The 12194-nt window shown below is 42.0% G+C and overlaps 1 long non-coding RNA gene across 1 annotated transcript; it reads left to right on the top strand.

The window, feature by feature from the left end:
- LOC110402125 lies at window positions 588-11521 on the top strand. The gene is made up of 2 exons (XR_002440915.1): window positions 588-659; window positions 10423-11521. It is a non-coding gene; the product is annotated as an uncharacterized LOC110402125 (long non-coding RNA).

Genomic DNA, 12194 nt, shown 5'->3' on the forward strand with positions numbered 1-12194 from the left:
ACATCTGCAGTGAGTGTAAGAAACATTGCTCAGGAAGTCTAGGTATTTAACTAGCCTGAGATATTACTCCGATGTGGTTGTGTACAGAATTTCTTAGGCACCTGAGCTGACACAGTAGTATTCAGACACTTGATATGACAGTGAGTGTGTTCCATGGCCACTACTGGGGAGGGCAGTTCACAGCAAGAGCAGAGGACACTCCCAGGCTTTTTCCAGCAAGAGGGATTCCTGCATTTCTAAATGTACTTCAAGTCTCAATGTCTTCCTGCAGTGATCTGCTGATCAGTGATCCTGACAGTGAGTCAATAGGCCTACCCTTTACAGCACTACAACTGAAGTGTGATCCAACTATATGTGCACATGCACAGACCATCTCATTGCTAATAGCACGACAGTTCTCAGCACCAACCAGATGCATGAGCTAGTTTTTTGTGCGTTTTATAGCCGTAGTGGAAATGCTAAGTCATGGCTTGAACCACTGATTGAGCACCTGGTGGGAAGGCAGGGCCAACCCAGGGGAGCTCAGGTGCATGCGATGCATCTGAATGACCGGAAGGGCTGGAGCCAGGACCCACCCCTTCCCAGACCTCATTTAAGGGTTGGCAGTGGAAGCAAAGGTATCTTGCTGGAGATGCTTGTATACCTGAGGCCTTCTCAAGGTAAGTGGATTTTTTTTTTCCTTCATTTCTGTGTCTATGGCTGCTGTATTTGAGTATCTTTTCACTTGCTGTAGCCTAGGATTTTGCTACTCTGCTGTTATTGCTGTGCTTTCCATTGTGTTATGGCACTACAATAGCATATGCTGAGCTGTAGCTGGTTTTCAGTCTGTTAAGAAGGTATGGGTTGTCCATATTCTTGTCTCAGTAATCCTAGGGCGGGTACTACTGACTAGAGTCCGTTAGTGATGATACAATTAATAACATGTTTAAGCAAGGCTGCTCTGACATTTCATGGAATGTGCAGAAATTTCTGGGATGTCTATCTGGAAACTCCACTATATCCTAGAGACTTGCTCCACCAAACATGGTAGGGTTGCAGATCAATGGAAATACCGACAGTCTGTTTGGCATTAGGTGGAATGATCATTGCATGTTAAATATCTGCATGCTGCACATCTTTGACTCTAAAAGTTTTTTGTGAGAGGTTGAATGTTTTAACGTTGGAATCAAAACTGATGGCATAAAGAAATATTGAGGAAAAACAAAGACTAGAGCCTTGGTGGTGAAGACTGGGCAGCACTCAGGCTTTTTGAGCTTGAATCTAGCAATAGGTGTTGATGCTCACAGTTGTAGATACTTTAGAAAGGAAGTATTGGTTCTTTAGCTGGTACAGCTGCATGATTTTGACCTCTCTGTAGTGAAGTCTGCTTTGCTGGATTCATTTTGGTGGAGAAGAGGCTTTGCATATGTTTTAATTCCTGCACTAGGGTGTACCACACTAGAGGAGAACTTGTTGCTTTTTCTTCTGCCTGTTGGCCCCTCTTGCTTGACAGAAAGGAAGTAGGGCCATGGACTTCCTGTAGGCATTGGTCTCCTAGGTCGCAATCCATCTTACCAGGATGAGGAAACTTTTCTACTTTTAGCCCCCATTCTTATTCTAATGGCTTAACCACTCAACCGCCTCCCAGTTTTAGATACTATGAATGGGCAGCTGCTCCATTTAACAACAAGATGTGGAATAGGAAATAAATGAAAGAATGAGTCATTTTCTCATATCCACAGAAGTAAGGGTCAGAATGCTTACACAATTTTCTGCCCTTTTTTTTTAAGGGAAGAAAAGCCAGGGGTGTGTCTCTAACCTTTAAAATATGATGGGAATTCCCCCTACAGACTTAACTCAGGGGAGTTAAGGAACAATGGTACTGATCAGAGACAGCTTAGGGGTTGGAAAGCAATAGCAGTGATCAAATCAGCACTATAAAAATGATCACCCTTTAAGGGAAAAAAAAACCTTCCATTTGTTGACAGGGCCTGTAAAAACCTCTACAAGGTAAGAAAGAAATGTCTGTTTCTCTGAGAAGCCTAAGTAGTTAATGTTCATGTAGAGGTCTATGCAAGAGACTTCCAGATTTGTATGGAAGTGATCATGCCTTAGGATCTCAAATTTTTTCTGATCTGGAAACTATCACCTATATATTCCTTATTTAGTGCTCCCTGAAATGTTTTTTTCATCTTTAACTGAAAGCTGTAGGAAGTAAGGAAGGTTGTTTTGAAGGCATGCACATACACACTAGATTCCTTTTTTAACAAATATCTGTGTCTTTGGACAATATATTTAATCATTTCTAAGGTGGGGTCAACTTTCCTTTCCTATTCACAAGAGCCTAAAAGAACCTCATTCACAGAAATTGTGCTTTAAGTAAATGTGAAAAGTTATACCTGTCTTCACACCTTGTATAATCTGCAGCTTTGATAGCTTGAGGTGTCTCCTTTTATTGAAGGTCAGTGCCCTAAGTATAGGGCTGTAAAGCAATCCTTATGCTTTGGCTCAGGGAATTATTGCAGCTTAATGAATTAGTGCGTGCAGTTTAAAATCTCCTCAGACTGAATAAATGAACAGTGAGGTACAGCATGGCTGACTCGTAAGCAATGAGAGACATGGGGTTCTTGGGCAGACAGAGAATGTCAGATTCTGTGTCCTGGATGAGCGCTGTACTCACAGGACTGAAAGGCAGTTTGCCCTGCAGCAGGCTTGGCTGAAGTCTTATCTGAGCCATGCTCTGGAGATGTTGGTGTGTGTCGATGCCTCCAGCATGGTGGGTGAGGAAGGGTGGATCCCTAATTCCTATTGAGGCTAAGTGTTGTACTGGGAGCCTGGCATTTTGGTAGCTGGAAAGTATAGTCATCCAAAATGAGGATTTCGGATATATTTTTAGTAACATCTGAGCTCTTCTCTTCTGGGCAGCATTATATGATTTTATGGTAGTCACTTCACAAAGATTCTGAATGGAAGGTGCTGTATGATCAAATTATGAGTAGCTTTTAAAGGCAAGTACAAGGATGGAGAGCCTGGCGCAGGCCACATCTCTTATCCTGAATCTACCAAGGCAGAACAAAGCAGGGGAAAGGGCAGCAGATATATCTTATGAAGGGGAAGCCCTGCAGAAAGCACCCAGACAATCCTGAGTGTTGTGAAAAATAAATTCCCCTCTTCACTCTTACAAGCAATCAGCTGATGCTATAAGCCATAAGGTTCAAAAACACTTACTGCTGTCTTTCTTTGCATAACTGCAGTAGCTCATCATGCTGCTGCAGCTGCTGAAGCCCAGCTGCTCCTTTAGCATTGTGACAACCTCCTGCAGCAGCAAATTCCACTGAAAGCCGTAACCCTTCTTTTTAGGGATCACTGTTGATCATCCTCATTTTTAAGATACATCTTGAAGGCAATATCCTATTAATGTAGCAGCAGTGAAGCTGAGCCTTTTCCACCCCTGTGTGTTTTCCCCCTCTACTCCTCACTGAAGCCCACTGAGTAATAGAGCCTCTTATAGAGCTCTTGTGTGTCAGGCCCTAACCTCCTGCTGTTGCCTCCAAGCATGGCAATCCAATGTAGTGGTTGTTTAACCCACAAGAATGAACAGCGTTTGCTCAGGTATTGCTCCTTTAGTGTCAGATCCTTCATTTTCTATGACTACTTTGCTCATGAGCATTCAGGTCCAGTGACACAACCTGCAAAGCTAAAATCAGCTGCCATGGATGTGATCAGCCTTGCACAGTGCTGGTGTGCAAGCTCCCTGCTCTCTTTGCAAGTCATGAGAAGCAGCTGGAAGAGCTGTAAAAAAAAAAAAAACTCCCAGCTGCACTATCACTCACAGCCTCAGGTTTAACCAAAAGGTCAATGTGGTTCTCAAGTGAGAAACTTTAGATTAAAATATAAACAAATGAGTGAGAAATGGTGCCAAGCTTGGAGGGATTAAGGGATTCAATGAAAGATGAAACTTCAAAAAGTGTTTGAGCCTGTTTCTTAATCCTTGAAACTCAAAGGCACATTAAAGTAACCTCTTGCTACACACCTGTGCGTGCCTTTGTCACTGCCTGCAAAGGCAGCATGCTTAGATTTTTTGCAAAAGTGGGCATCTCTCAACAAAATAGCTGTACACAGTTCCAGCTAAATGAACTCTTTTCTGTGTAAGAGAAGGACAAATTCCCTTGATACCAGTCTAACCTTATGAAGAGTTGTTGGTGACGACAGGCACATGAATCATAAAAAAGAAGTACTCATGATAACTTTAGCTGGAAAATGTGGTTGTGAGAATGATTGAATCCTGCAAGATGCCATGCTGCCATGGAGACATGTAAGTGGATAGGACTAACCAAGTAACAAGTTGGGTTTTTATAAATTTGTTATCTTCAGTGGTACATAAAGTGTTCAATCTTCTTGATTGAAGTGTTCGGAGCATATGGATGGGAACAGAGTAATGCTGCTTCTGCTCAAATGAGCTTTTCTAGGTGGTGGGTCAGAGAGGCAGGCCTCTTTCCATGGGAAGAGTTTCTTCTCTCTAAATTGTTATACCATTAATATTACACACTGGTTTCTTAGAAGAGAGCATTGCTTCAATAGTCCTTTCAAACCATGGTCTGTAATATTAGTGGGGTACTGAGGTTCCATGGGTCAAAGCGAAGAGGGGCTTGAAGCATAGCCCAGGGACTAAAGGAAGCAGCGACAGGGACCTCGGCTTGACTTCCTGTCCTGCCATGGATTTCCTTGGAGAAATATGCACACCTGGACTTTAGTTTCAGTTCAGTCCTGAAAACAGGTATAGCAGTATGTCCTTCTGTACAGGAGTGCAGTATGTTTCTATCACGATATGCAAGGACCATCTGATCCTCTCCTAGTGCTTCACCATGTTGACTTTATCCTTCAAATGACCTTGTAAGCTCTCAGTGCCACAGCCAGATGAAATTAAGCCTTACCTAGGCGGTTTCCAGAAAGAAATGAAAACTTCTGTCTGTTTTTCAGGCACTTTGGGCAGAACAGAAAGCTTAATGCTGCCAATGTTGTTGGCTTGAAAAATGCTTTTGACATTTCAGGAATTAGGCTCGAAGGATTAGTGAATAAATGGCACATTGTTGTGTATGAAGAATAATCTTTAACCCTTCACACTTCTCAAAATGCATGTGCCTTATTGGGATGGACAGAGAAGAGATGTTGGGGAGGGGATATCTGGACTTCCTGTCATCATTACAAGTTTATATTTACATTTGAACTTAACATCTACAGTTTTCCCACTACATTTTCTTAAGTAATTGAGTACTGGAGAAAGGACTGCAGGACTAGGCATGCTGCAAAGCTTTGTGTGCATGACAGGGAGTGGATCAGAGGAAGTGTTAACTTGCTGAGTTTGTGTTCCACTTTACAATGGGCAGGTGGGAAACTGGCTTTCTGGCAACTACTGCAACCAGATAAACATCCTTGAAAGATTAGCACTGTGGTGCTGCTCAGGATTTTGCAAAGGCAGCAGAGAAGCCAGCCCTTGCCTTAGCTTAGGGGCTGGGCAGTAAATTTTTGTTAGGAAATCTATGATTTATAATAATGACCTTTCTCTCTCTTTCAGCAGCATATTTCTGTTCTTCAAGGAAACCATTAGTTTACCTTTTTGTAGTGTTCTACACTGGAAGATCTGCAGGCTTAGTTTTTTAATCCTACCGCATCAAACCATTTTTTCCATGTAAAGCTACTTTAAAGAAGTTGTTTAAGAACCGATTGGTGTTTTTTTTTTCTATTGTTTTTCTCTGTCCAAGTACTTTGAAATTTTAATGTATTTAAGGGATTGTTTTGGTGAGACTTAGCTAGCTATTCTGTGAGATATAGGAAATGCTTACTGTCACAGAACTCCACTGGAGATGAGGGCAAGAAGTGAAGGTTGCTATCACACCATTTTAGGACTGAGGAATAATTGAGAAAATCAAATTAGCTCAGTGTGTGAGGCATTGCTTGCTAATGAGGACATCATCCTTAGAAATGGAGCCTGGGAACTGTGTTTCTGGTCAAAGAGCAGAGTGGGAGGATAAGAAAGGGAGCAGGGTCTGTGGAGAAGCACAGGTATAGAACCATACATGGGCAGAGGGAAAAGTGACAGGAGACACAGTAAGATCTGCCTAGAAACCCCAGGCATTGCAGGTCTATCCCAGTGCTGGGTCAGTGTTTGCCAACAGCAATCACATGTTTGGCCATCTCATGTCCAGTTAGTCACCAGATTTGATTTGGTCTTGTTTAACAGATCTGTAAGGATCAGAACACAACTATGTGACTACAGCACTGCAAAAATATGATGGAAGATGAATTGAAAGGTAGAGTAGTACAGACTGTTTTTGCGAGTAGGAAAGTTAAACATAATCTTCTTACAGGCTCTTTGGGATTAAGCTATAGTGATTTAGGGCTACATGATAGCACTGAATTAGAAGTCTAACATACTTTAGTGCATATACTTTGACTTCACACACTTAACTGATTCACTTCCACTTTCCTGGATAGGTAGATCCCAGTCTAAGGAAGCTGGGGAGCTGAACTGTGAGCTAGGAAATCTCATGTTAGTTTCTGTAATCACTGCTATGTTTTTCTGTATGTATGGGCCTCAGCTAGGATCATGACATAGTATACACCTCCTGTGATTACTCCTGTTAGTTTTCCCTTACGTTGGCTTACAGGTCTCTTCCAAAGCAACTTTTAGCAGAGAAGTTTAGAAGGCACGTCCTTACTTCATATCAGTTCCATTTACAACACTGAAATATTTTCAGGTCTTAACATGCTTGGGCTGTACCAAGGCCAAGTCAGATAGTAATCAGTTGTCATGCTTTGAGAACATTTGCTTGTAATGTGTTTCTATCACATTTCTGTGAAGGAGGAGCTGCAGGTGAGGTGGCTGGGGAGGGCAGACACAGGGAGCAAAGGAGAATTGATTTCCTCTGTGTGCATAGAAAATGAGGAAGGTGTCTTTGTTCACCTTTCCTGTTGAAGTTTGGAGTGTTGTTTTCAAAGCTTCAACTTTGTTTCATCTCTGAGCCTGCCTCAGAACATCATTAGAGGTCCTGTAGGTTGGACACCTCTTTTGGGATGAGGATACACTTGTTATCAGAGAGTGCTTTTTCTGTGGTCAGTAATGGAAGCTTTACAGCCACAAGGACCATTCATTCTTCTTGCTTCATTGTTTAATCAGTTTTTCATATAATTCTTTGTGCTATTTCTTTTTTTCATGTAAACCTGTAAACATTGTCTCTTTGAGAGGAATCTCCAGCATTGTATGGATTTTTAATAGTCACTTCAGTTTTCAAAGAGGAATGGTCCCTTTATTAATTTAGTTTCCCTGGAAGAAGTCTTCAGTGCCGAAGCTGATAGCAGTCCTTCCTCACCATGGCACCTGATGAAGTAAATTTTCAAGTGTAATTTCCATTAAGATAAATTAAAACCTTTAAGACACATGCATGGTTAATTAGAAGAAGGTAGGTAGCATCTAGGTGTTTCATCTCATCACAATAGTATTCTGGAAGGGATACAGGAGCAACCCATATGCAATGATATTTAGAGGTGAATGATGAGAAACCTCAGCATAAACCATGTTTGGGTAGTACAGTTTGCTTGCATGGGTTAATAGTATCACTTAAAACAAGAATAAAAGATGGAGGAAACTTTTCAATGGTGAAGCCATTTTATGCTCATTCAAGCTCCTGTGAAGTGTTCTAGAGCCCCAGGAACTGCTGTATATCTTTCACAGTTTGAATATGTTTCCACTGAATTTCTGTTCAGAATTTATATATTTGCATTGAGTACTTCATAAAGTGAAACTCTGTTCTGAAATTTGCTACACATCTGTATCAATCACTTACAGCATCAGTTGGCTGCCTTCAGTAACCTTATATAGGAGACATACAATCATTTTGCAATCATCCCTCTTGTTAGCTCATTAGGAAAGCAACCAAGAAAACAAAAAAAAAGCATGATCAAGGAAGGAATTATGTCATCAGTCACTGAAAAGCCTCCAACTCACTTCAAGCAGAAAACTTTCAATAAGGTATGCAACTACCAAGTAGTCCCTAGACCATACAATGGTTACATACAAATCTCACAGTCTTTGTAGTTTTAAACCAGGTCATAATTGATCTTTAACTTATGAAACCTTTTTGTGTGACAGCAGAGTGTGTGTGTGTGGGGGGCGGGGGGGGGAAGTGTTGTTTAAAGTCTAATTCCATGAATACAAACCAAAATACAGAAGGGGGAAAGAAAAGTCTTGAAGGACACAGGAATTTCTGGAACTCACAGTGGTGTTTGAGGGAACAAGATGCATACACTAAACGTACCTCTCAGTCACTGTAATGTTGAGTAAAGATTACTTCCTCTCTTGTGGCATATGTACCAGAGAATCTCTCATCATCTGAGCTCACCCCAGTTCTTATTGGTACCCTGATCGCTAGGCAAGTGGTATGGGGTGGCTTACTTCCATAACATCTGTCAGACATGGATTTTATAGTGAACTGTGCTTTTATTTTACACTCAGGTTTTCTTGTCAAGGGAAATAATTGGTTCACTTCAAGTGGGTGTGTGGCAGGCCTGGGGACCAGGCTGAAACAATGAGCAGGTTGGACTGATAAAACAGTTAGGCCCTGCAAGTCCATGCTTCCCTTCATAGTGAGTCCAGGCCTCAGTTCACAACTCAAGCTGGAATCTTCTCTGCAGAGTCTGCACTTGCTGTTTGGTGGACAAAGTGGAGGCTACGTGGGCAGGTATACATTGCCTTTCCAAGCAGGTAGGAGCTGTCAGTGAGGAATGTGGCTTATGGGCTAAACTCCCTCTTTATGGCTCCTCTTTAAGAAGCAAGATCCAAGTTCGTAGGCAGAGGTTAGGAGATTTTTTTCAGATACTAGGCACTGCATTTTCTGATAAGCATTTGCATGCAGCGCTGGTGAGGAATCTGCCAGAGCAGCATTTTTTCCACCAGAAATCTCCCTTTTGTTTAAAAAAAAACTTGAATATTTTTTGAGAAGACATTTACTACGTTGAATATATATTACTGGAAATGACATTCTTGATCAAATCAGACAGTAAGGAACTGCTTGGTTCAAGTGTGTGAAGCTCAAAACTATGTGACAATACTGAGATGCATATACACTTCTTAAAGCAAACAATCATAGAATCATTAAGACTGGAAAAGACAACTAAGATCGTCTAGTCCAGCCATCAACCCATCACCACCGTACCACTAAACCATGTCCCTCAGTGCCACATCTACATAGTTCTTGAATGTCTCCAGGGACAAACAGTGTCCTGGGTAGCACTCAAGTTAGGAAAGTATTCCATCCAATGAAGTGATTTGCATGTTCTGTCAGTTTAAAAAAAAAAAAAGCAAACATTTTGATTCAGTACTGAAGGAATACGCAAGTGCAGAAGAAACTTCCCTACAATGGATTGAAGGGCAGACTTTAAAAGAATGCAGATATCTGTTGTCTGAATGGTGTGCACACATCTGTTTCCTTGTGCAATTGCTGCTATTGTGTAAGCGGTTTCCAGTGTGGTAAACAGTAGAGGCAAGGCAGTGAGATAGCTCACCCAAGCAGTTATTTATTTCAGCTGTCAATGCAATTTTGATGACTGCATTTGCACAAAGATGTGATACTGTATGTCCAGTCTTGGATATCCTTAACATTTATCATCACATTCAACGGGGGTAGCAGCAGTAGTCATCTCATCAAAGACAAACATAATAAACTCTATTTGCCCATGTATTTTCTATGTGACATTTGATTATTCCCAGAAGAGTATTAATCCTCTCCTTCCAGCTGGTTTGCAAGGGCTATAGGAGTGATTGCTATTTCCTGGTCTCCCCTGAGTAACTTGTATCTTAATTCATTAGCAAGGCGAGCAAAAATAAAATTGCATGGAAGAAACCACTTTACACAAACTTGAATTGTCTCCCACTAAATTACACAATTCTGTGCTTGACATCTTATATGCTCCATTAGTGCAAGGTAGTGAAATACTGTTCAGATCAGATAGAGGAAAAGAACTTGTGACCCCATTTTAAGGGGGGGAAAAAAAAAAAGGCTCAGCACAGACTAATTCTAATGTCATTCCCACAGCTGCTGATTCTGGAGTTTCTCTTCAGGTGTCTCCTGGATCTTGCCTACTACAGAAACATTAAATGATGCTTGCTGACCTAATATTCTTAAATTCTAAGAGATCTCAATTCCAAATTACAGAATTATTGGAATTGACTCTGGACCTGAGCTGTAATTCATCAGGTTCATTCTGAATGTCACACTTAATTCATTAGAATTAAGAAGAATTAATTGCGTACCACACAAGCTCAGATGCTTGGCCTGTTTCTGCTGTTATGCTGTTGTTGTAAAAGCACTCTGCAAACACTGGACTGAGATACATTCATTGTGAAGCAATCATATGAATTAATGCACGTTTGGCATTTCTTTTCAGCCTTGTTTCCTCAAATGCATGTGCACATGTAAAATGCATGTATATCACTCCCGCCTGTCTTCTCATGTATTCTGAAGCTATCAGCCAATTTTAACTAAATTTGATGCTAAAACAGCAGTTCTAAGGACACCAGAGGTTCTATGGATATGGTCAGGCAAGGATTTCTTGGTCTTGCTCCTTATGAAGATACTCCTGACTTCCCCTTTTCAAGAAATTCATTGCTTTCCCAAATGAAGATGGGACTTCTCTGACTAGGGAGAGGAAGAATGCTAAAAGCCTTATGAAGACAGTCTTGGGGATGCATTTGTGACAGGAAACAGTGCATGTGTACAGGCTGGTATAGACCAGCAACAGATTGAGTCTAGTTAACTTGGATTTTTGAAATTAAGGTAAAACCTCAATGATTTATTTTTGGAGGCATGCCACGCTTGGACCTGATTCTGACTGGGAATTTAAACCCAAACCATCCTTATCCTCTGAGCTTCCCAGACTCATTTTCATCAGTGTGATCCTTACGTGATGGGTCTTGCAGATAGCATATGCCAAGTGAGACAGATCTGATTCTGTGAAGAATAACTCGGGTGTGCGAAGTTGGAGTGGGAGAACTATAGTGTTCCTTCATTCTTTGCAAGACGGTGACTGTGAAGAGCAGAATCACTGCTTTCAGTTTGGGCTTGTTCTCCACCAGATGGTGCTCTTCCCCTTGTCCTGAGGTTGTTTCCGTTCAATCTCCGTCAATTAATACCTCGGTGTTGCCCCTCTGCACTTCTTTGCCTGTCTCTACCAGCACTGCTGTGCTCCTGTGTGCGCTGTGCTGGGTGGACTGCCTTTAGCTCTGCTTTTGCAGTCCGACCTGCAGCTGTGCATGAGTGCCTTACAGGAAGTTTGGAGGCTGGAATTTCTTCAAAACCTTATGCTTCATTGTGAAACTGCAATATTGCAACTGAGTCGATCATGTTGCGTCAATACCTCCCAATCCTTTGTAACTGCCATATGCGCTCACCTGTACAGCACTGCCTGAGACAAGCAAACTGAGAAATGAAGTGCATTTCCACACACCTGCACGACTGTTAGAGGTCACAATGAATGAATCAAGCATGGGATTGTGACCTGCCATGGAATGTGTTAGCTCTTTGGAAATCACTTATTGGTTTCTCCAGACTAGGTCTAGATCACTGTAAACAAGTGGATGACATACCAAATTAAAAACAAAGGCTGAGTCACACAGGAAACCCATCTGATTTTACAGAGTCTGCCTCCTGCAATCTCCAGAGTACTTGCTGCCCTGGCCTTAGCAGTGCTGTGGATGCTGGCTCTGCCACTTGCTGAGGGCAAGCACTGACCTTGTGCTGCCCACAGCCTTGGCCCTGTCCTTCCCAGAGCAGCTGACAGGGAGCTCTGGCAGCTCCTGCTTCCATCTAGTGCCAGGAAGACAGCCAACAAAGGAAGTTGTAAAGATCTTGCTATCTCTATGAAAAGCTATAAAAACTATAAAAAGTTAACGGCATCCCATGACACACTCTCTCACATTAGATGTAGGGAGTCATGCTGCTCTGAACAATAAAGTGACAGGTCTGCAAGGAAGCTGACTGACCCTGGCACCTGACAAGCCCAAGGGCACCAGAACACGGTGGGGCCATGGAGGCAGCCACAGCCCTGTCCTTCAGCTGTGAGCATCCCCAGCCTGCCTACTGCTCTCCACAGCCCTCAACCTCATCCTTCTCCATCAAGCTCATGTTAAAAAAACTCATGAAATAATAAAGAATATATTT

This window comes from Numida meleagris, chromosome 6, assembly GCF_002078875.1.
Source record: "Numida meleagris isolate 19003 breed g44 Domestic line chromosome 6, NumMel1.0, whole genome shotgun sequence".
In the NCBI taxonomy this organism is placed as follows: domain Eukaryota; kingdom Metazoa; phylum Chordata; class Aves; order Galliformes; family Numididae; genus Numida; species Numida meleagris.